This window comes from Apteryx rowi, unplaced genomic scaffold (assembly GCF_003343035.1).
Source record: "Apteryx rowi isolate R43461 unplaced genomic scaffold, aptRow1 scaffold_10, whole genome shotgun sequence".
Lineage (NCBI taxonomy): Eukaryota > Metazoa > Chordata > Aves > Apterygiformes > Apterygidae > Apteryx > Apteryx rowi.
In genome coordinates this window covers 2805542-2829797 of record NW_020447197.1, presented here as the reverse complement: position 1 = coordinate 2829797, position 24256 = coordinate 2805542, and positions in this window count along the sequence as shown.

The window sequence follows — 24256 nt, the reverse complement described above, 5'->3', positions numbered from 1 at the left end:
CCTATTTTTGTCTTTCCTGAAATGGCTAGAACTAATATCAAAAATTACATGCAATATCAGTAGGCTTGTGGGGTTTGTTTTTAGAAAAGAAAAAGCTCTGCAGCTTAGAGATAAAATGTAATGTAGTAGTTGCTAAGGTAACTGCATGTTTTCATGAATAGTGGAACAAATTAGGTGAGCAAAACAGCTGTAAATTGTCAATACATGGGTTAGAGCTGCCCTAAAGCTGCAGAAATTAACCTCTTCAGACCTACTAGTCAAGCCAAGAATGTGAAAAAAGAGTGGTGGTGTTTGTGTTTGTAACGCTAGTACTTCGGGGAAGGCTGTCACCTTTTTCCCAGGGAAGCGGAGGGCCGCTGCGGTGGCGCTGCTTCAAAGGGCCTGTGAACAGACACACGTCCAGCTTGTGCAGAGCATGAAAGCTGGCTGCTTTTGTTTCATCTCGAACAATAGCCTGGAATTGTCTGCCTGCTCTGTTAAATGCGCTCGTCTTATCTTCTGCTTCTGGTGGCTGACCTGTGCTCTGTAATTAATTTTGCAGAAATATGAGCTGAGTAGTTTTGCAGGATGGGTAATTTGCCACTTCTACAATGCAGAAAGCTGTTGTGGAAAATCTGAAAAACATCAAGTACTGTTTTTTAGACTAACTCCCAATGTAAGTTCAGGTTCATCTCTATGTCACTGTGTCTCTGCGCCTTCTTAAGAGTGTGGATTCACAAATTCGCTGTGCTGCTGGAATCCTGATTGCTTTTTCCCATCATTATCATTTCACTTTGGTCACGCTTTTGAGAAGACTCGCTTCCTTCCCTTCCATCACATGAACATCTGAACTTACTTCACTGATTTCCTGCCCGTAGTTATGCTGTAATATGGGCTAGTTAAAAACCCCAAGAAGAATGGCCTTATGGGAAGGAGGTGGATACTTTAGCTCCTGACTTGGTTTGGTCGCTGCATGGTCTGAGGTAAGCAAAGTAAAACTGAGATGAGGACTTTAGCATGGCCTCACCCTGCGTCCATCGTGTCTGACAGTTGGATCTGCATAGCAGAAGCTGCTGCTTCTTTCTGCGTAAACGTCCGGCTCGTACAGCAAAGTAACAGTCTTGGCTGTGATCTTGGTTGCATCTAACAACGCCAGTAGTGATAGTTGTGGGCAAGTGGCTGGAGGCCTGCCTGAAAGAAAAGAGTTTTCAGTAAAGATCTGCAGAAGGAGAGCGAACTTGCTTAGGATGGTGGTGGAGGGAATGTTACTCCCAAGTGAACAACGTCTTGAGAAATGGCAGAGAGGCATGACTAGGAAGAAATAAGTCTGATAAGACAGCAAGTTTTTTAAAACAGTAGTTATAGTCTTCTATCAAAAGACATCAGTGCACCATATATTTTTAATATTTTCTGACTAATAGTTTCTGTTAAAATTAGCTTGGTGTTTGTACTCTGATTTATCTGCAAGGTGTTCATTGAAAAAAGAAATCAGAGCAAGACGTGAAGCCATTCCTGTTCTAAGGGTTTTAATGTTTCAGTGTGCTCGGTCCTGAAATATGCTTTGCTCTTTGGGCATTGTAGCCTTTTTGTTTTTTACCTTTACACGCATCCAAATATTAAACCACTAAACAGTTTTAGTCACTTTATTAAAGTAGTAAGAAATGTAGACAATAAAACATTAATGGAGTAGGAAACATATGTTCTTATCTTTTTAAATTAGCCTTTCCTCATAAAGTTAAATATTTTTTATTGCTTACACTGAACAGTGAAATTAACAAGGTTCAGTGCAGAAAATAGGCTGAAGCAGTGTAAATTATAATTCCATATAATTTTTTAGTTGGAACATATTATTGATGGTCTTTTTTCTCTATTAGCCCCTGACATTGTGCAATAACAGCATAATGATGCACATTCAGAAGATGGATTTATAGATACATAACATCAGATTTAATCATTAAAGCAGTCCACAGCATAAGATTTTCATGGAATTAACTTGCTGGGAGCTTCAGAATTAAGTTTGGGATGTGGCATTGGCAAGCATACCTTTATCACCATCTGTGTTACCAAAGCATACACTGTGTGGTTACGGATCAGACTTCCTCTGTTACTGTATTTTCTCACAGTCCACAGCAAGGTGCAGATCCTAAAAGCAAAATAACTTTTGAAATCCTGTCATACTGGGATATATCGAAAGGTCATTACTGAAACTCTCAGTGAAATCAATTTTTTCTTGCCTAGGAAAAGAAGGACAAGTATTCCATGGTTCTGTCCCAGAAACAATCCTGGTATCCATCATGGATGGACATCTGCACTGCTGATCTAAGCAATTTAGACATGCCAATGTTAGAAGCTCTAGCTGACCTGCTTCCTCCCACCACCAGCTTTTGAATAACCTGTAGCTTCTGCCCCAAACACAGCCCCCTTGCTTGTCGTGGGAAACGGCTTTTGCGTGAGGGTCATGCTGTCACCTTCTCAGGAGCCGTGGCCATTTCTGAGTGTGAGGCAAGTAGGTAACAGCTGATTTGCACATATTTGGGGCTGAGCTTAGTCCAATTTGATCTCGCAATGTCCTTATTCTTTATTGTGTGATGTGGTGGAGGCTTTATAGCTCGCGGGTCAGATTCTTAATTAAAACAGGGGCAAGTGACTTCATTTAAGTCAATGAAAGTACTTGCCAGTTACGCACAAGTAACCAGTAGGAGAATTTGGTTCGTGTATTAAAATTCTGAATTGCAGTTGCAGAGATAAATGTGGAGGCACAATCTTACATTTAGTAGTGGTTTTCTAAAAACTCTACCTTTGAGGAAACTCCTACATTTGCTATTACTGATTAATTTTAACAAGTATTTTTTTAAGCGTGTGAAATTTTTGATTATTAGGTTTTGTTTTTAATAGTGCAAAGTGACCTTCATAATTAAGAATTTTGCTATGAATTGTAGGACATTATTTGTTGACTCTGCCTAATTAATTCAGAAGATAAGACTAAATAAGAATTAACTTTAGATTCAAAAGTGCAGAAAAATTACTTTTTTTCAAACAAGGAAACAAGGCATAGACAGCACTAGCTGAGTTCTGGATTTGCTGCTCTGTATATAGAATCTAAAATACTCTATCTCCAGGGAAAGGAAGAAATACATTTTAAAATTAGGCAGGTAGTATTTTATACAAGATTATTTGGTCTGTCCACGTGAAAGCAAGCTCTTGTGGACTTAATTCTGTAAATCAAGCTGCACTCCATTGATCTTGCAGTCTTGAGATCTGTGAGCCTTACCAGCTTCACGCTTTGGGTTTTCTGCTGTCTTTTCATCTCTCCAGTTTTTTAAAACCTCTTAACTTATCTTCCTACTACTTGGGTTTTGTGGTAGTTTTCTGAAGTGACACTTGGCTGGTGCTAACGGTACAAATAGCTAACCTTGGTTTGAGTGGCTTTCCCTTGGGTCGGGAGGTCGTAGGACAACACATCTGGGTTATCCTTGGGCTTTAGCTTACAACTGCTGGAATTCTTTACAGGAGTAAATTATAGAACTGATTTGCTATGTTTAGCTACCTCTTCCAGCTCTGAAATCTCCCCCGTTTCATTCCTTCTAGCACAATGATTACTAGAATTTTGTATTTTGGAGACTGTTTCAAATACACATGACTGTGCCTGGAATTGAACCAGGAGATCCTGAAAGATTTATAAAAGTGAAAATTACATTCATCTGGCACTTAGCTTGTTTCCATTCCCTCCATATTTTCCACTTCACCTAACTAACTTTTGCTGTCTCCTTCAAGCTAGTTGCAGTCAGAATTGCTTTTTAGACTGAAATTCAAGACCATATAACAAATAATGTGTTATTAGTGTGGGGCCTCATGCAGCCCCATCAATTCTCATCTTCACCTCTTCAGAAGTGAGAAACAGAGGTGCTGCCAACTATCCCAAGGAGGGCAGGACTTTGGGCATTATATACAGCCAGATTAAGAAACAAAATCCTGCTTCCTGTGACTCTTGCATTTTGTTATTTTAGATGCTAAATGCTACTTATGTACATCTCAAAATTGTGCATGCCATGTCTCTGTACCATGAAGTATGCATGTTCAGATGGCATCAAGAGAGTGGGGAGATGCACTGAGTCATAAAATATGGATCTTTATCAATATATTATATTTTGCTTTCTCTTTAAAACGCTTTAAAGTCTAGAGACTTTACTTTTATGACATCCCTTTTCTCCTAGTGAGCCCATTGATTTCTTCTCTCTAGGCTTCCTTTAATGGCAATGGCTTTCTTTTCAGTCCCTTCCTTCCTTACCTGAGTTGTTTTATTGTTAAGCATTCCTCAGTTTCCTTCTGGAGAGCCCTTAATTATAATCCGTGAACCTTTAATCATTCTATAATTCCAGCAGGGTCTCTTGAGGAGATAAATCCTCTTGGTTTATGGCAAATGTTGACACCTGCATAATTTCTAGTCTCTCAGATGAATGGTGATTATTTCTCAAAAGAACAATCTCAAAGAACTTTATTGGAAAACTGTTCGTGTTATTGGCCTCTAACAAGAAGATCCAGACTGCTAATAGCTGTCAGTCTGAAATAAATACACTTGGAGTCTATCCAGAAAATAGTTTTGCCTTATTAAGCAGAATGTATGATTTTATATATATAAAGTGCTCTCTTTGTAGATGGCAAGGTGTATTCAGAAGAGTACAACCTAAAAATTAAAACTAAAGAAATTGCCTTTTCAGCCTTAGGGTAAAGCCCGTTTGCGATGTATAAACGGGAGAACTGGCAGCTTGGTCAAACATTGGAATTTAGGCCCAACAGCTAAAAATGATACTCTGTTTTTTCACCTACTTTATTGGCATTTCAATTATTTACTGGATCAAAGCAATGCCAGGCAGATAACGAAAACACGCTGCCATTGAAGATGTGGCAGAATGATCATATACTGTGCTGCTATACATAAAAATGGGGGTGGGTGGTTGGATGGGAAGGGCAAGTGTTTCCGTGCTTGGTGGTGATGCGCTGTCATAGCAAAGAGGAGCCGCGAAGCAGTAACGGAGGCGCGCAGCCCTGCAAACCGCACACGCTGAGTTAAGCTGCGAGGAAACGCCGGCTTTTTGTGCAGGTTGGTTTTCCTTCGCAGGCAGGTCGTTACTCCTGAAGTGCCTTGGAGTTCTTCAGATCAGGCAAATATTTTTCTTGTAAGAAGTTTAAACAAACAGGAAAACCCCAGAGCGTTCACCATGGAAAATCCATTCATTACGGAAACTCGGACAGGAACCCAGGGTTTTAAACCCAGGTGACAATCATGGCTGTTATTGACAAACAGGAACTATCAATTCAAGAGACAGGTTGTGTTGAAAACCAATCAAATAAATTCTGGAAAAAAACCCTTGCGTTTTTGAAACCCGAACAGCGATCGTATTCCTGTGGGGCTTTGCTGAAGCAAGAAAAGTACAGTGAATCTGACGTGTTTGACCAGTGCATTCATCTGACTGCATATTGTAAATGCTAAAGCCTGCGACTTAAATGCGTGTTTTGAATGTGTATCACTTTGTTATAATGAGGAAGTGAAATTTTTGTTCTGTACAAATGTGTGGGAAAGAATTATGGCGTATCCTGTTGTTGTTGTAATTAAAGCAAACTTGGAGGTAGAAATGCGTTATAATGTGGGGAGGGGGCAGGATTTCAGAGAATTTAGCAATAACTTTAATTTCACCTTTAACTGCAGAAGTAGTGTTTTCTAACAAAATTACTATTTTAGGTGGAGCTATAGTGTTTATGGAGGATAAAGAATGGGAAAAGCTGGATTTGTGTTTAAATACAATGTACTGAAAAAGGGATACTCTTAATATCTGAGCTGGGAGCTTGTTATCTTTCAGATTAAAGCACATCTCCTGTTTTGCTAGGGATACACAGACATTCAAGGCAGGGACAAGTTGTGCTTCTGGAGTGATATTCAAGGGATTGCATTTTACCTCTTCATAATCAAAAAAGGGAATGTTTTGGTACTATTGATTTATTTACAAGTTGGCATCCTGAGTCAGAGATTATTTTATGTTAGTACAGTAGAGAGATTTACAAATAGCCAAACGCCTTGTGCTAATAATAATTGGCATAAACGAAATGGTTATCCAAAAGATATAAACATCTGAAAACTGAGGCAAGCCTTCTTACAAATTTGGAAACAAGAATCTGAAGCTGTATTCAGGTTAATGTGTACTGTAAACATAAGAATTGAGTGTTTGAGAATAAGCTGTTGTAGACCGGTAGTTATTGTGGACATATGTTTAAGATTTGTGATGCACATATGCGGACCGTGAGGTTGAGATTAGAATTGAACTGGTTCATCTTGTAGACTGGAAGGCTAAAAGCTGAGATAACATAGATCTAAGGGTTGTGAATCTACTGTGTTATAGGACTTATAGTCCTACATAGTCTAGTCCTGGAATTGTAAAACAATTCTTGTATATCTGAATCACTATCCAAAAAGCTAAAATGTGGTGGACAGAGTATTGAATATTAGAACATCTAGCACATAAACTATTAGTATGGTTGTACAAAGTAAATAGCGTTTTTTGAAGAAAAAGTTAAATAGAGATAATAAAGGAGAAAATTTTTAGTATAAAGTGGTATATTATCATTTAGATTATCAAAATGCAATATTCAATTCAGAATCTCAACTGCTGAAAATTCAGAGAAACCCCATTGAGCTTCCACTGTTTAATGGATGCCAGTTGCATTTGGCATCCTGAGCACTTACATCTATGTGTGTTTTTCCTCTCCTTACAATGTATCACTGATTTATATTAACACCTTCACACCACTCTATGGCACAGCTCCTTTCTAACCAAACATTTGGTTACAGGTGGCCTACTGAGAAGATTAACGAAATGCAGACCTTATTAGCCACAGTGGAACTTGTAAGTTGACTGCTGAAGTTACTGCTGTTGACCACCTGCAACCAAACCTTTGACCACAGGATTTGAATGCGTTTGGTCTACAAGGATGCTTAAAGAGCGCAATTGGCTGATAAATAGGACAGCAACATCTTGAGGTACATGACCCCCACGCACGTGCCCTGGGGAAGGCCAGAAGAATAGTTGCCTGGTGACACTGCAAAAGAGAATTTAAAGGGCTTAGAGGACAAGCAGAGTCATACTGCGGTTCTCCCTTTTTTTTTCTTTTTTTTTTCTCTCCCCTCTACAAAATTTATAGGTGTAATCTGAATACAACCTTCCTGTACGAATAGCAATCTGTTGTTTAAACACTGATCCAGGTAAGAAATAGTTGCATCGTAGTGTAGATATTCTTTTTACTTCCTGGACAATACAAATCTCCTTCAAAGATGCCCGTAAGCCTGTGTGGCAATCCTTGCTCATTGGTCTTTTATACTTCTAGGTCCTGATGAAAATAGACTCAGGTAATAAATCAGTGTTCTGTTTCCTTCTTACTTTCCTTCAATTTTGGGTATTCTTAGTCTAAACTTTTTAATAAAATGGATTTGTGTGGCGCGGCTCCTCCTAGCTACATGTTTTTGCATTTAGCAGTAGCGATAGAGAACTCACCCATTCACGTAAAGACTTTTTCACAATTTGTACAGGAAAAGGAGCCCAACAGCAGATGGAGCAATGAACTATTTACATTGCTGCATTCTGACATTGCATGTGCTTTTTATTTCTTATTCTCTCCATCTCCTTTTCCCCAGGCTGTTTAGATCAATTGTCAAACATCTGCCTGGCTTAAAATAAAATAAAAACAGGTTGAGCTTTCTGTTTGGACGATTAATAGGGTTATTTCAGTCGGAGCAAAGTTGCCAGCTCTTGTAAAAATGGGAGGAGAAGGGTTACAAATTCTAACAGCCGATGATTAATAGCAGATGTATATCCAAAGGAATGGAAGATAAACTGCTCTTTGCAGGGATTTGATGGATAGGGCAGTTGCTTCGCAGTTTCCCGGGAACGCTGCGCAGGGCACCTCCGCTCGGCTCCGGTGGGTGTTTCCCATGTGAAGAATTTCCATTGATTACATGACTGGGAGCATTGATCAGTCAGTCCCAACTCCGGCTGCTTCTGCCAACCTTTTTCCGCTATAAACTGTTTGGAAAGGATTTTCCCCGTTTGTTGACATTTCTGTTATTCCTTTGTGCTGCTAATGGCTGACTTGAAACAATGTGTGTTTTGAGAGAAGATAGTCAGCCCAACAGGCACACTCTCTTTATCAATTACTCCTGCTTAATGCTGAAAGCTTCCAGCAGAGCGTATAATCCAGTGTTTTGGTCAATTACTAAATCAGTGTAATTCAAAGCAAAAGATACAAACTGTGCAGAGACTAACTGGGGAACAGATTTATTTTATTTTATTTTTTTTAGAGGGGGAAAAAAAAGGTAATTTCAGAAGTGTTGGTTGATGCTGTAACCAAAGAAGTACCAATAAGAGTAAATTAAGTGCTAGATTGCATTACAGTGCATTTATGTATAAAGGGACCCCGATTTTATATCATCAGGAAAGAATAGTGCTGGCCTACCATAGCTCTAGTGTGATTTTTGTTTGCATTTTGTGCATAGGTACCTCTACTAGGAAGGGTAGAGGGAAAAGATAAAGTAGGGAAAGAAGAGGTTGATAGTAGAATTGGTAAGGAACTTCAACTTCATAAATAATAATGTGTAACAGAAAAAATATATGGCAGAAAAATCCTCATCTACTTTCTGCAGAGGATTCTTAAAGTGTATCAGATGCTTTCTGCAGCATAATGTAGCATAAAGCAGTACACGCAAACGGGAGTTGGTTTGGGGTTTTGTACTCTTTTTCATTGGTACTGTGCTTTTTTTGTCTTGTAAAATTCAATGCTGAAAATTTTATATGTGTATATATTTTTTTTCATATTTGACAGATCTATGGTGGTTCATTTCAAAGAAATTTGGACTTATTTTTAAAGGTTCCCTGTCATCTTTTATTTCTGAAAGTGTCCTGGTATTTCTCTTTCACTTTGCATTGGGGCTTATGTGACTACGTTTCAGGACTGCTGCAGGCTTCCTCATATGAAGGCAACATCAGTTGCAGATGCCTTAAATTATCAGGAACTGTGGAGAATCAGCTAGCTAGATACTCACTTTCTGGGGGGTTGACAAGCATTTTCCTGGCTGTTAGCAACAGGGATCAAACTAACTTGCAAGTCTTTTTCTGTCCACTGAAAGTAGTTTCCTTTCTGGTTTGGTCTGGTATTGTGCTGAGTGCCACCAGCAATATTCAAAGTATCACAGCATTACATCGAAATCAGATGGGCTGAATGCTTTCAAGGCAATACAGGTCTTTGTGCAAGTCAAGCAAGTAATTGCTGAAAACATGAATGGATTGAATGCTTTTTCAAATTTAAAATGGACAAATTTGATCCATAGCAGGTAGCTATTTGGAATTCAACTTACTGTTTTTCTCCTCTCCCTCTTTTTTTCTGGTACGTGCATGAGAACTATATAGAGGAAAGCTGATTCTGCTGCTGTGTCAGTGGACCACAGAAAGATGGGCATCAGAAGGAGTATCTGCTCAGCCTCTGATTTGATTTTTGACCACAGACCTCAGCAGAAACATTTTTGTCATTGGTGCTTCATTGGGAATTGCTGCAGAAGCTCCAAGTACGTTGGCTGAATTATAACACTCCTTAACTGATGGGTGTGTTCTGATGAAGGGAAGAGAAAAGACTACATGACTGCGTGAAAGAAAATCTGTTGCATGATAAATTACACTTTTTTTTCCTTTATCACATCTGTCAAATTAAAATTTCATAAGCATTGATATTACAGTTTCTGATTTTCAGTGACTGTACAGCTAAAAGAAATGCCTTCAAGCAGAGAGAAGTTAATTGAATGAAATATTTAAACATTCTGCTTAACCTCCTGATGTTGCCAGTTAGGTTTGTGCGCTGTGCAGGTGTTCCTCCTGATGGATTGTGCTTCTGCTACCAGACAAAAGTAGATCCGGAGAGTCTAGAACTGTCAGATTCCTAAAAATTTGCTGTTAGTGAAGGAAAAGTTCTTTTCCTTAAATGTGAAAATGAAATGCAGAACAGAAGTATGTAATTTGTTTTAATTTTTGACTCCTCACAGCCTGTAGGTGATTTTGTTCAAGCATCTTCGTGTTTGAATGAAAATACTTTGTAACTAGAAGCTGAGGAAATAATGGTTGTCAGAGTTCTGACACACGTAAATATTAGTGAAATACTTTGTATAAGCTGTGGTAAACCTTCCTTGGAAATTCAGTTGGATCAAATGCTTCGTTAGCGGGAGAGTTCCTTTGTCATCCATGTAGTATCTTGCTGTTACAGAGGAACGTAACTATGTTTTTCAATGAACATTTTAAGAAATCTATCTGTGGATCACATGGACTCGTCTCTAACTCATTTCATAGGGCTAACTCTTTCTCTGAATTTCATAAGAATTTCCAAATTCTATAATTAATTTGAAATATATGTCACAATCATTCATATACTTTTAGACAATACTACAGTTCAGATGATGTTGGACATATGGGTATTTTTCCATCATATATGGAGAAGTAGTGACTAAAGATTCTGCAGTTAAATACTGCATTATTCATATGAGAAAATAATTTAATTATCTTAATGTTTTGGGCAGTCTGAGCTTAACTGACTTTGAAAGCCTTCTGAGAGCTTTCCTATAACAGGATCATCTCAGCACTTTGCTGCAGCCCCGTATCATTTAAAAGGAGCTGTGGTATCTATCGCCAGTCGTTCGGGCTCTTCGGTTTTTCCTTCTCAGCATATCCATGCCTGTACTTTGAAGTTGCGTCATGTTAACTCGAGACACTGTCTTCTGATCTTTTACGAAGAAATAATAATGAAAATATAAAGGTCTTCCTGATTCAAACTCCTCAGGCTAAACCACCTGCTAGCTGCGATTACCTGAGGGCTTCAATCACTAGTATTTTCCCATACCGCCAAACTTCAAAGGAAATATATTAAATGTTACTCTGTATTAATCATTAATTATAATATATTATAATGCAGTTTCTGGTTTCTCTTCTCTTGCTTAGAGAGGCAAGGAACTCTGCCTGGAAATTCATTTAGAAGGGTGGGATTTTTCTCTCTCTCTTCAGGGAAAAAATGCCAATGTAGCAAAGTCCAAATAAATGCTTTTATCTGGTCTTGATCAAAAATCTATCCAAAATCTGAGCTTTTCTCTTGTCTTTTTTTAGGTAATATAAACAGAGAATCATTTTTCTGTGTTTTGAGAATTTAAGCTGAATTTGTATGCTCAGTGTTCTAACCTTCCTTCAGTGTACTTAACCACACGAAACTTTTTTACTCTGCCTGTGTTCTTGACTGTCTTTTCTATTGTTTTTTGTTTCTTTTGTTTTTCCCCTCCCCGCCATTCTCCTCCCCGCTCCCTTGAGCACACATGCCTCAAATAAAGCCTCTTTATTTGCACAGTTAACGTTACTCACAAGCGCATGTTTTGAGCAGCGATGACTCCCTTGTACTTTAATTGGAGACTGCTGCCATTTCAGCTGTCTCCTTCCGTGAAGAGACTATGTGATGCTTTATATGCCTCTTAAATGAAGTAGAGTGGTTAAATCTTGCCCATTCAGCTTCAGTAAAATTTCATGCAAAAATATAGCAGTAAATCTCAGTTGCTTAATTCACGAAGGTTGAGACAACCACTAGATTTAGAAAAGGCATATTCTTTTAAATATCACTTTCAGCCTCTGAAATAGGATCAACCGAAGACATAGTTTAATCAGTACAAGTAAACATGAAATATGGTGAAAAAGGTGATAACAGTAGAGAGGGAAAGTCCAAGAAACTATCAGTGTTATCAAGTACAAACCACACTTCACAATGTTTGTGGTGTTTTTGCATTATAAGATCTCATTTCAAGACACTGAAGTAGTGAAAAGATCAGTACTACCTTAACTATAAGCAAGCCTGAATCAGATTTATTGCCTTTGTATCTCTCATTCACTTATCACCCAGAAATTGGTCCAACCGCCATATAGTCTCAGTGAATTCAAGTTTCAGAGATGATCTTTTTGCTGCTCTAGAGCTAAGATTAGCTGGTGAAATTCAACAGGAACTCTAGACTTGGAGTCTAATCTGCCTTGGCATTGAACAGCAGAAATATTTGGATAGGTGAGAAATATATATATAAAATTTGCAGAGAAGCTTATCTCAAAAATCAAAGTGAAAGCTGAAAAGACCAGACCTGAGAAGTCCACCCCCCCAGTATTCATATTCTCATTTTAATTCTTATTTTTAGGAGACTCCCTCCTCATCACCTCCAAATTTTTAATTCTTATGAAAATGAAAGCTGTTTTGATTTAATGTATATTCTTTTGATGTACAAAATTTCTCAGTAATTTTGTACATACCTTAGTCATATTTTGGAAAGTTTGACATTTTTCTTAGTCTTCTAGTTCTGAAGTAGTTTTTCTTATTTTAAATCAATTAAAAAGAAAAACTACAAAGGCATGAAGGTCTCTTTTTTTTATTTTCTTCTAACAGTGAAATATGCATGTTTTTCATTTGCTTCTAGACCTTAATACTAACTTTAAAACATTCTCTTTTAGCTCTGTTTTCTATTCATGTATTGAATCAATTTTAACTAAAAGGCTGCCCCTGTTAGAGATTTTCAGCATTGTAGTGTTCAGTTCTACTGACATCCATTATAACAGCTTTTTACAGCATGCAAGACTATTGCTATAAATAAGCATTTTTCTAATATATATATTATAGCATTTCAGGTTTCCATGTCGAGCTTTGTGCTTTCTGATACTTTGGTGCTGCTCCAAGCTTCCATTTTTTGTCATCATGAAAGAGGTTGTTATCCTCGTGCAGATGAAGAAAAGATGTATGTTTATGTGTGCATATAGTCTGGCTAATTTTCTGTAGCAGTCAGAACTTTTAGAAAATAGCTTACTTGTGCCTTACCTGTTTTAGAAGGTTGCGTTTCTTGTATTTAGGAAAAAGGCTTTGTTCATATGTTTAAGTCATCTTCTCCGGAGATGTCCATGTTGGTTCTTCCTGATGCTTCAACAGCCGCATCACCTATTAGAGATGGTTTACAACTTTACAATTTTGAACTTTTGGGATTTATCCAAAGTTGCTGAGGAGTAAGTTGGAAGCAATAGACCACAAACCTGTCAATAGTAGATCAGAGTTTTGCAGTTTCTTTCCAGTCTGGTGGTGTGCAGTAGCCTCAAAATGTTGCAACAGTGATACAGCAAGCTTGGATACTTGGACTAATGTTCACTGAGCATCATCTTGTCATATGAGCTTTTTGCCTTTAGTCTGTGACCTGACAAGCTTTTGCTTTTCCCTTTGTTTTTTTTTTCAGTGCTGAGCCTTTCTTACTTGCATGTGTTCGTTACTCTGTTCATGACAAATTGAATTAAGAAGTTTTGCTAAGGTCAGACTTCTAATGGTGTCTAAAATAATTTCAGGACCAACAGTGTGATGTCTTTCAATAATTGTTAAATATGAGTGAACTGACTAGACTAAAATAAGAATCAGGCCAGTTAAAGCTGTGTTTGAGGATAGTGATGCTTGTAATTAGAGATGCATAGGAAGTGTTTCTCTCTCTCTCTCTCTCTCTCTTTCCGCCCCCCTTTCTCTCTCTCTGCAAGAAGGCTGGAGGTGAAGAGAAAGAGAAGGCGCCTGACTAGCTGAATGCTTACTGGAAGACCAGAGCACTCCGGGCAAGGATTTTAAACATGATTCTCCCTATCTTACATGAGTGCTGTAGCCTAACTCGCTCGTGGTACCTGTTGCTCTGGGATTTCGTTTTGTTATTTTTTCCATTAGTTTACGAAACTTTATAGTGAAGTTTTCAGAATCCATTTTTCTGAAATCTCTTAGTTTTTGAGGAACCAGTGCTTTCTAAGGGGAACCAGTTTTTCTTAGAAAATCTTAATAAATCCACTATTGTGGTGGTGGAGAGGGCATGTTATTGTGATAAGTGCTCTATTAAGTGTTTCGAAGATCCGTAATTAGAAAGTACGGCTGTAACTGTATGGTAGTACTTCTGCRCTATTGTATCACCATCCTGTGGAACTCCTAACTGGGGGGGAAAAACAACATTCTTCATTCTATCAAATTTTAATTCTCATTAACCAGGTGAGAAATTACATTATGAAGTAGGTTGTGGATGTCCCATAGTCTTTACACGCAGCTCAAGGTGGAACAACATCTATTCTAGAGTAATAAGGCTCCCTATATAAATACAGAATCTGCGCATGGGGAGGGAGAGATGACTGGAAGTAGGGAGGTTTTGTGTCTGTATGAACTTGGTCTTCATTTTTCTATTTTTTTCTAATATCTCTTAGATGTCATGGGGCAATTAAAAAAAAATCAATATAATAGGTTTATCTGTAATCTTGTTTCTCAAGAGAGCAGTCTCAGTTGAGGAAGCCTTCTTAAAATGAAAGCCTCTGAGAAACAGTCCCCTTCATAGAGGGAATGACATGAGATGTAAAATGCGGGTCATGAGCACCCACAGGAGATACTGCGTGTACCATGCAGGCTACCTGAAGATGATACTTGTTGTTCTTTGCTAGGCCTTTTAATCCTGCAGTGCTTGCTTCTTTTATCTCACCAATTTCTATCTTAAGGTTTGTCACTTTTGCAAAAGCAAATTCTTTGTGTGGTACATGATATTACTTTGTGTGCAATTCTTTGCAAATCTAGTCCATTTGAATGATCTTCTTTTTGTCTATTTTGGTGTTGCTTCCTTTTCTCCTGATTTAGAGATACCCATGGTATAATGACATGGATGTTCTACCACTATAAAACTGAATATAATGTTGAAGGAAATAACATGAGAACACTGACTAGTCAGAAGTAGATGTCTATAAATTCAGAATCCACACTGGTCGTGTTCATGAAGCGGTGAAGTTTGCAGCAGTGCTGAGTGCTCGTCCATTCTTGTTGTTCAGGAGTGACCACGCGGACGGTAGAGAGATGGTATACTTCTAAATATAGAAATATAATCTAAAAACAAAAACCCCTTACCTTAACCTTTCTCAGTGTGAACTGATTCCACACTCTTCAAGGTTTTCTTCGTCCTCAATTTTGTATGTCATAGCAGTCTCTAGCGTCTTGAATGTGGTGTAATTGGCTCCCAGCTGTGAGAACAATATTGGCTCTCTTTTCTCCAGTGTTCTGTATGAGACATGGATTTTGGCAGTTACATCGTTTGAGTTTATTGGTAGGGAACCCTATAGACTATCTCTTTATTATACCATGGCTTGCTTTTTACAGTCAGTGAGAATTTCCCCTGGAAGGTTTCAAGAATCCAATGCGGATGTATGTTTCCTATTCACACAGAGGAATAAAACCCAGCATGATCCGACTTTGTCTTTGCAGTAAGTTGCATTTCCCCTGAATTTCCTGCAGTTACAGACTGAGGAGTAAGACAGAAAATGGGCACGAACAGCAGCAATACTTTTGTAATATTTCCTCATTGGTGCATAATACCTTTGTCATGGCAAGATGCTGAATGCATCCAAGTAAGGACAACCCCTTAGAAAAGATTTTAAAAGAGAAAGGGATTCTGGTGGTGTTAAATTAGTAACTAAAGGGTGTTCACCTAAATGGGTTTCTCAGGTTTTGTATTTGTTTTTATTCATATTTTAAATCACCTCTACTTAATAATTAACATGAATTTTGACTCTTGGGATATTTTTTACAGCTGCCACCAATGGCAAGAATGGCATTCCAAAAGTGGTACATGGTATTACTGTCTTTTCAGAGTGCTGTTTGTACAACGGTCTTACTTAATGGGGCAAACGGAGAGATTACTTCTAAATCAAGATCACCTTCACCAAACTGACTACTACTAAAGCTCTTCTTACAGCTTAAAACATTATCCCCTTAATGAAAATTCATGGTAACAGCAGAGAAGGGAGTGGTGGTGACGTGAAATATATACTATCAGGCACAAATATGTTTTATGAACTTGTGTCACATGAAGCCTTGGGAAATCTTGTACGCATGAATGCTTTCACAAATTATGTTTATCTTGTACGTGCACAGGACCAAATTATATTTTTTATTCTCCAGGGCATCTGAGAGTGGTTCTATCCTTGCCTTAGTCTGTGCTAAGAAATACATCAGTATATCAGTGCAGGGCTCTAGACTTTGCAAGGTCGCCTCAAATGGGCAGAGTATGAAATTTCCTGTTGCGACTTGAAAGCAGATGAATCCAGGTAGTTTCATCCCTTCAGTATAATGTGAATTTCTTACTAGTTCAGGAAAAGTAAATAAAAGGACTAGCAGAAGTGTCAAGGAAGCGATTAAAACGTTCTTCCAAGTTCTGCTGTTACAGAAAGGGAAAGAAAATCATAGTTTTGGAAGGAGGAAAGTAAGCCTAATTAGAGGTGTGTAAAACTGGCAATTCCACCTAAACATCTTTCCTGACAGAAAAAGTGTTAGAGATGAGCTCCGTGCAACGAATTGTTCAAAAACATTAAATATCTGGGTCAGTTACATGTGACTTAATTACAGTGTTATTTATTGGAGGCTTTCCAGCATGAGCAGCACCATCTTTCTCCCCTCCACACAACTCGGGAACCGGCAAAACACAGTGTCATATCGTTCTGCATATTTAGGGATGTATTTTCTAGTTCTAGAGATGCCACGCTGCCTGGAAGCAAACTTTCCTCTGAATTCACTTTTTAGAAGAGTGTTCTTTTCACTTTAGAAGAGGTATAATTCACAGTTCCTGAGTGTCAGGCTTAAGTCATTGTTTGGGGATTAATCACTTCATCAACAGAGGGGTGATCATTGTGAAATAGTGTCTGGGAACCATTTGGTACATTTTGCAAGCGTCAAAACTAGTTTTTGAGATTTTTCAGGTTAGCTGCAAGCTCTGGCATTTCAGGCAATGATAACAGAAGCAAAACCATCCGGCTGTGAGTAACTCGCCGTTTCCCAATAACCTTCCAAATAGGATCAAATAGGTTTTGCATAACTTTCACAATGACTTTGAAGAGCATTCAAATATACCTCTCATGTTGAAACACTCTTAGACTTAGGTTTCCCACACATCAGCCAGTAGTGCCAGCAGTCCTCTGCAGGGCATTCCCAGACTGATGTGTGAGAATTTGGTGGTTGAACCACTCCTGTTTCTTCGGTGCGGCTGCCAAACCAGTTGTTTTAGCTATCAGCTTTCTCTTTTAATCTTTGCTGTCTTGGTTATTCACAGGTACTAAAGAATGAATGTTATTAACTCAGATGATGACAGAAGTACTGCATGCAAACTTGTTTAAACGGGGTATGTAATTTGAAATTTATAAGGGGAATCTTCAAGTGGAAGCAAGCAAGTTCTCCACCAGTAGTTTTATGGGTCCTGTTAGCTTTTCAATCCATATTTGAAAATAAAACTTTTATAGTTTCTTTTAAATCCTGTGTTAGAGACTTTTCTGAATTAATACAAATATTTTTACATTTAATTTATTACAAACGGGGAGATGAGACTTTCGGGGACTACCAAATCCATGGAATCTCTTTTGGCACAATTGTATGGAGCAATGCAACACATGATCAGTCTAGGAGGATCTGCCGAATATGTACTCTGCATGCCTCCATGTATCATAGACCACAAAACACTCCTAAATATAAAGATGAGACCTATAGTAGAAGACTAAATGCCACAACTATAATGTGCCGTAGGAAAAGAGCAAGAGAAATGAAAGCCATGGCTGTTGCTCTTGTTATTTGCAATACAGTAGAAGAAAATTATTACATAATTTTTAAGTAGTTGCTAGGATTGGACTGTGAAGAGGAAGGACAAAACAAAAATGGCAACGGTCCCTGCCACTTTTGAGACGGGAAGATGCTTCTTCCCTATGGTACTGACCACATCAATATATCTCAAAGTCTAACTCTTAATGAGCAATCCCTAGGACTCCCTGCAGCTGTGGGAAAGCTTCTCAGCAAGTTCTGCAGGGCTTAATTTTCCATGCAGGGCTGTTCATGTTTTTAGTTTGGAGGGGGAAAAAAAAAAAGCTACTGATTAGAGATTTTAGAGAAAAAAGGCTGCTGATGGACATGCATTGAGGAGAGGTGGTCAGAGCAAGAACTATCAACCCTCATTTGGAAGAGGGTTTCAGTGCATGTTAGATGGTGAAGGAAACTGCCATTCCTTGGAATGTTATTTAAGGGCTTTATGTTCCTCTTAACACATATCATTCTGTCTTTTTTTCCACTTTAGAGAGGATGATGTTAGGGGAGTATATTGTCTCCCTCTATGTAAAGTGATGTAGTAGATGTAGTCCTATAGACTAGATGCCTTGCCTTCAAGAGGTGAATGAAGGTTTTGGTTTTTTTTTAGGAGTTGAGTATGGTAAGGAAGAGGGAAGATCTTGCTTATAACTAGAAGGCTTCCTCAACTAGCTTGTTCTAATCAAAATTATGAATCAGCTTTGGCTTATAGTTAGCAATTGTCTTTGTCATTGTCAGGTAAAACCACAGATCTAGACACTCAAGTCTAAGGGTACTAAAGCTAAAAATATTTGAAACTTCCTTTGTGGGTTTGATAATGCTGTGCTTACAGTCAGTCTTGCCTGTAAACTATATAATTAACTTTGTGTGTGATCAGCTTTCTTTAATGTTCTTTAAAATCACTGTAAATTCACAGATGTTGGACTAGTAATCACAAAACTAATGGAGAAGTGTAGTTACTGTAAGTATTTTAGCTGGTATTTTCTTTAAATGTGGCAATATATCTTTGAAATGTTAGGAGTCTGCTTTGCAGTCTGTTTTTCTCAGGTATTAAATGGAAAACTTGTTCTTCAAAAATGAGTATTGATGAATAGTAGTAGTGAGGAAAAAAAAAGTTAAGGCTACAGTTGTTCAGCTCTTGAAGAAACAATTACTACAGTTTTAAACTAAGCATGAAACTAAGTTTTGGGGCAATTTAAAAATAATTAATCTCAAATAAATACATAGTTGCAGCATAATCTATGCAAATCTATGTAAATAGGTAGTTTTGGTGAATTAGAATGTAATATGACTGAATGGACTGTTCAAGATTTCATTAACTAAAAAGACTAAAGACCTTGTTTACCAAGAGAAATATCCTTTACTCTGTATCAGTTGCTGTAGGTTGTTAGTTTGGTCCAAAATGATCGGCTTCTCATTAATCATAATAATTGGAGATGGATTTAGTGAGCATTAGTGCAGTTCTCAACCTGGCTAATAGTTGGGCAGTCCAATATTTATTAATATAAATGAAGTAAGTTGGAGAAAGGACTTTACCAAAAGGAGGCAGAAGCTTCAGGAACTTTACTGGATCCTCCCAAATTTGCATTAATTTAACAAAGATATGTTGTTCTTCAGTAGTTTGCTTGCTTTGTTTTGCTTCATTCTGCTCTTTTCCATCCCCCCCACTAATAGTGATGGAGTTCAGCACAGGTAAGTAGCCTAGAGAAGAATGTGTGTAATGGACTCTAACCATGTTTAAATTTATTTAATGTGCATAGACTTTGATAGTTGGGGAGAAGGGAATAGAGAACTTATCAGACAGAGGTAGTTATACGTTTTTATTTTGTACATGTTCTCAGCAGTAGGTTCATGTCCTTCATTAATCTGGAGGCTTTGGGCCAGCACATCCAAGATTTCATGTGTACGGAGGAGTCCCATCCCTATGTGGTGCAACAGTTTACCTACGAGTATTGCAGCGCAGAGGTCTACGTAAGAAATATCGTATACAGTGATGTCTCCTTGCTTCTTTTTACAAGTGGGGGAGTGAATTTTCAGTCTGCTAAAGATGTGGAAACTACATGTGTCTCTAGCTTTACTTCAGAGAAGGAGGTGTGAAATGAAATGGTGTAGAGGAGACAGGTTTTTCCCCAGCTTTCAATTTTCCATACCTTTCCTTTCCTGAAGCCAGTAGCCTTTGGGAGTCTGTTTTCCCACTCTCTGCTTCACACGGCCGATTAATACTTGGATGTAACAAAATGCTTGATGGTATGGACTTCTGGTGGCCTCTCCCTGGGGTTTCTGCACAGAGGCTGTGGGTCTTTCTGTGCTCATGTGTATGCGTAGTGGAATATTTCCATGGGCTTTCTGGACTTGCTTGATGAACCACCTTGTTTTTGAGGTTTGTGTAGTTAGGGGAAAGCCTCAGATTTCCTTGGGATTTGAATCAATTTCTCATTATTAACCTAATGTTTTGAAGCTTCCTGAAATGCCAGATTCTTCTGATGGCCTGCTTGAGCCTTGTGGCTCAAGTTTTGGCTTTTGCTTTTCCAAAACTGCCTTTTAAAAATTTGCAGTAAAACAGTATATTTCACAAGATTAGAAAACTCTTCATCTCTGAAAAGTAATTTTGGGATCAACACTTTTTTAAATTAAAAATCTCCTCGTGCACTTAGCTTGAAAAAATATGCGTGTGTGTTCATATCCCTTTCTTATTTCCTCCACCAAAAAAACCCCCAGTAATCAAACTGATCCAGAAATCCTCAAGAGCAATCAGCTCTTTCTTCCTCAGTTTTTTTTTCCCCTTTAAAAACACAGACACACACCTGAAATGGAAGGCTTGTTTCTTTGAACAGTCTTCTTCCTGACCTCTTTTTACCCTTTTTATAATGGGTATGCATGCTTAGCTCTGTGTTGAAAATCATAATGCAAATGTAAATATTATTAGAAAACTTTAGAGATTATTTTGGAAAAAAAAGGTGCAAGGAGGGCAGCAACTGCAGCATTCATATATTTTGAATAGCAGTTCCTTCTAATGCAAAATAGACGACAGCTACAAAGATGATGATTTCCTACCCAATCCTGGCCTCTGGTTGTAAATCACCTGACAAAAATACCATTAAGAAGTAGGTGTGTGACATGTGCTCGTCAGTCATTCCTGTTATTCTGCAGCAGCTTTGCAGCAAGCAAGTTTTGAAATAAGACCGACTTTCCAGTGGATGCTCCTTTGGGTAGGTGGTTTCAACTTTGCCTCCCTTGATTTGAATAGGACAGGCCTGTTTGCAGTTGTAAATTCTTCTGGAGCATGTCTTCACATGCAACTTTTTCATACCTTTTTGGACAGTCTTAAAAGAAATATATACCTGTAGTTGACCTACTTAATCCATGCAGTTATTCAGCTTTGGCAGGGTGTATGCACATCTTGTTCTTGTTTCCATTTTTTTTTTTTCTCCCCAGTTTGGCAATAATTTCATTACTTGTTATAAATACCATATGTTTGGTAAGGGAATTTGAGTTTAGTATTTCTGTTATTGTCATTACTGGCCAGAAGGGTGGAGGCAGAAATCAAACTATTGTCTTGCAAAGTCAAAGCTAATTCACTGCTTTCTCATAAGTCCTGGTGGATTAATCTGGGTCTTTTTATATAGCAGTGAGTAAAGGAAGCTGAGTCCCGCTGAAAGCGAGTGAAACATCGGTGGTGGTTCTAGTCACAAATGCACCCATGTCTCGCAAAAGGAAGTGTGGTGCTGCAGCATCTCTGTGGATCTAGTAAGAGGCTGTCGAGATCCAACGGGTATCTTGTGCCTAACTGCTACCTTTTGTGCGATGCCAATTTTCCTCACTCATTTCTTTTTTCCTGGCTGTAAAGTAACAATATTCTTTAAAGCTCCAGAGTTTGCCATCTATGGAAACTGCATGTTTCAATAAACTAAACTGTATCTGTGTAGTTTTTATTGATCTAAGGCTCATTCCTGCAAGATATTGTATGCTCTATGATCCAGCAAAACATATTAACATGTTCAACTAGAGCCATGTAGGTAGTTTTGCTGAAGACACTCGGTCACTTACTCTTTGCTGTGTAGTTTAGTACTAGTATTCTTAACGTATTGTATGATCTATACCATATATGATACAGTTAAAAAAAAAACAGCAAATTTCCTTAACTGCTAAATATCAGATGCAAGCAGATTAGCCAAGCCAGAAGTGACCTTGTATGTATTTGTTTAATGATCATGTCACCAAGTATAAGGTTTTTTTTGAGAGAGAGAACTTACTTTTTTCAGTTGTGGTTTAGATACTTAATAGCGTGTGAAAGAACAGGGTGGTACTTATTGCTGAAGATATACGAGTTACTGCGTGTCTTTGTACAGCGCTGAGAACACTGAGATTATTTTATAGACAAAATGCAGTACCAAAGTTTTGGGTTTTTTAAGCACAGATACAGTAAATTTTTGGCAATATTAACATGTGCAGAGAGCAGTGCACCGGAATATAATAGCTAACTTATTAGTTATGCAAATTGCTATATAAAGTAGCAATCTAGTTGTTATCTAGTGATTTGGTTGTAGCATTTCTGACCCTGACATTTTGCTTCACATTTTTCTTGTAAATGTTGCTTTTGTAAAGAGTCCCTGTAATGTATTCTTGCCTCTGTTCTCAAAAGTGTTGCTTTGCCCCTTGGCTATCACAGGGAAACAGCTGTGATTTAAGACATCAACTTTGCTATTAACATCAAGTGGCTGCATAACAGCTATGAATCATTTTTTATGAATGTGCCCTGACTAAATCACAGTACTCATTAGGTGTAGATGGATGGATATCGGAGAGTGATATAGGTAATACTGTCTTCCGAGATAATGAAAAAGTTTTCACCTTCGCTTTTCTTTTTATGCTGGCCCTGGAAATGGTTATTTTCTCATACAAGTGCCTGGAAACACAGCTGAAAGTGGGTCTTAGAAATACCTGAAACGGTTTTGTCTATCGTTTTAAATCCAGTCGTCCTCTCAAAAATAATTTATATGAATGAATGGTAATTGTTCGCAGTTCAGTATCAGTATTTTATTGGACAAGGGCAAATGAAATTTTCTCGGGTTGGAAGCTGTCTTGTGTCTGGAAACTGTTTGTTACTCAGGCTCTCTTTACGAGGCGTGGAGGTTGGCTGTAGCGAATTGTGCAGGAATTACAGAAAACGGGCAACTTTCCATTTTCTTAATTAGATGATAAGCTTCTTACCTTTTTTCCTGTTCAGACCATGGACAAAAGCATCCCCTAGGCTGTGGCAAGTTGTTTTCACATATCAGCAGCTATTAAGACAGGCCAGTGAGAACTTCTCTTAAAATTTTACTGTAATTAAAAAAGAAAAAAAAATCCAGTATGCTAGTTTTTTGGTATTGATTCTGCAGTGTTGACAGAGATTAAATTGTTGTGTTAGCACAGATAATCTGAGTGCTTTGTAAAGAGTAATGAAAAGGGGAAAAAAAAAAAAAAGGAGGAGCTATTGGAAATTGCTCTTCTGAGTAGAATTTATATAGACCTAAAGAGTCTATGTGTATTCAGTCTTCACATCCCAAATTTCTGTTTTACCAAAACAGCCACTTAAATATCACGCCTTCCTTCTACACACTGCATGGAGGAGCATTTAATCTTTTCTGAGTTATTGCTCTTTCTTCTAGGGAACATATTTTATCCTTCTGCAGGAGAACCCAAAGATACAAGCAGATTGCATCTTGGCCAAGCTGTATCTGTTGTTATCCCCCAAATGAGCTAGGTTATATCAGCTCTTTTAGGTGATTTTCCTCTCTAATCAGATTTTTCATAGTTGCTCTCCAAATACTAATTTGTCTGATAAAGTTTTTAATTTATTCTCTGCACAGAATGCTTATTTAAAAAAATCAGTCTGAACATTAAGTGCCTCGAGATACCACCTCATTAGAAGCACGTATTCAGATTGATTGGGCTGATACTGATGGCATGATGATAATAATTGCATTAAAGTAATGCCTTAGGATCCTAGCCATGAACGAGGTTCTCATTGTTGTAGGTACAGAAATAAAATCAGTTCCAGGCCTGGGAACACTTAAATGCAGGAGTAAAATGAGGAACAATGATAGCTTGAATACAGCATTTTTTGTTCGCTTGTTTTTAATAGCTGTTTGGGTCCTAACCAGACACACTAAATTCCATTATTAAACACCTTCAAAAGAAGCAAAATATCTGTAAAGAAGATGAAACGTTCAAAATAAATAATTTAAGCTGAGCACTTATATGAAACGCTGTCACGCAAGAGTATGGCAAGTTCTGCCCTCCAGTCTGCGGTAAGCAGTTAATAAAGAAATGGAATAATGACTGATGCGGGTTTCAGCCGCAGTAATGCGCACAGTGCTGGTAATAAGCAGGGAGCACATAAGCCTGTTTGAAGGATGAACTGAGGTTTATACCAAGCTATTGCTTTTACAGTCAAGCAGATGTCAGCAGGCTTGCTTTACAGGATATTATGATATATGAAACTGGGGCTTTTGAGTAGTAAAAATTACTCCTGTCAATTCATCTTTGTGTATGGCACTTTGATATATCATTCATAGCTTAATTA